This window comes from Pristiophorus japonicus, unplaced genomic scaffold, assembly GCF_044704955.1.
Source record: "Pristiophorus japonicus isolate sPriJap1 unplaced genomic scaffold, sPriJap1.hap1 HAP1_SCAFFOLD_896, whole genome shotgun sequence".
NCBI classification, from domain to species: domain Eukaryota; kingdom Metazoa; phylum Chordata; class Chondrichthyes; family Pristiophoridae; genus Pristiophorus; species Pristiophorus japonicus.
The window spans coordinates 115,898-117,381 of NW_027254820.1; positions in this window are offsets into that span (position 1 = coordinate 115,898).

The following is a 1,484-nucleotide window of genomic DNA, read 5'->3' on the forward strand; positions in this document are numbered from 1 at the left end:
AGTCCCTCTCCCTCAGGGAGATATCTGTACACTGACTGGTGTCTCTCAGTCCCCTCTCCCTCAGGGAGATATCTGTACACTGACTGGTGTCTCTCAGTCCCTCTCCCTCAGGGAGATATCTGTACACTGACTGGTATCTCTCAGTCCCTCCCTCAGGGAGATATCTGTACACTGACTGGTGTCTCTCAGTCCCCTCTCCCTCAGGGAGATATCTGTACACTGACTGGTGTCTCTCAGTCCCTCTCCCTCAGGGAGATATCTGTACACTGACTGGTGTCTCTCAGTCCCCTCTCCCTCAGGGAGATATCTGTACACTGACTGGTGTCTCTCAGTCCCCTCTCCCTCAGGGAGATATCTGTACACTGACTGGTGTCTCTCAGTCTCTCTCTCCCTAGGGAGATATCTGTACACTGACTGGTGTCTCTCAGTCCCCTTCTCTCTCCCGTGGGGAGATATCTTTACACTGACTGGTGTCTCAGTCCCCTCTCCCTCAGGGAGATATCTGTACACTGACTGGTGTCTCTCAGTCCCTCTCCCTCAGAGAGATATCTGTACACTGACTGGTGTCTCTCAGTTCCCTCTCCCTCAGGGGATATCTGTACACTGACTGGTGTCTCTCAGTCCCTCTCCCTCAGGGAGATATCTGTACACTGACTGGTGTCTCTCAGTCCCTCTCCCTCAGGGAGATATCTGTACACTGACTGGTGTTCTCAGTCCCCTTCTCTCCCTCAGGGAGATATCTGTACACTGACTGGTGTCTCTCAGTTCCTCTCCCTCAGGGAGATATCTGTACACTGACTGGTGTCTCTCAGTCCCCTCTCCCTCAGGGTGATATCTGTACACTGACTGGTGTCTCTCAGTCCCCTCTCCCTCAGGGAGATATCTGTACACTGACTGGTGTCTCTCAGTCCCTCTCCCTCAGAGAGATATCTGTACACTGACTGGTGTCTCTCAGTTCCCTCTCCCTCAGGGAGATATCTGTACACTGACTGGTGTCTCTCAGTCCCTCTCCCTCAGGGAGATATCTGTACACTGACTGGTGTCTCTCAGTCCCCTCTCCCTCAGGGAGATACCTGTACACTGACTGGTGTCTCTCAGTCTCTCTCTCCCTCAGGGAGATATCTGTACACTGACTGGTGTCTCTCAGTCTCTCTCTCAGCGAGATATCTCAGTAACTGGATGCATTTTCTGATCCTGAAGGTGATGGCTTATTCCTGGGGTTTACTGCGATCTTGCCCCATTCCCCACAGGCGATCGCCGACAGTTTATGTGACTGTAGGAGGGACGCAATAAAAATCATAAATATTCCCGAGCAAGTTCTTAATCAACTTAGGTCCCCATTTTTCTGTTCCCTGGAGCGATCAGGAGCCGGAACCCTGACTCCCTCTCCCTGGAAACTAGTACCATTGTTTAAAAAATGTGTTCCTGGGGGATGTGAGTGTCGCTGGCCAGGCCCGGCATTTATTGCCCATTCCTAATCGAGT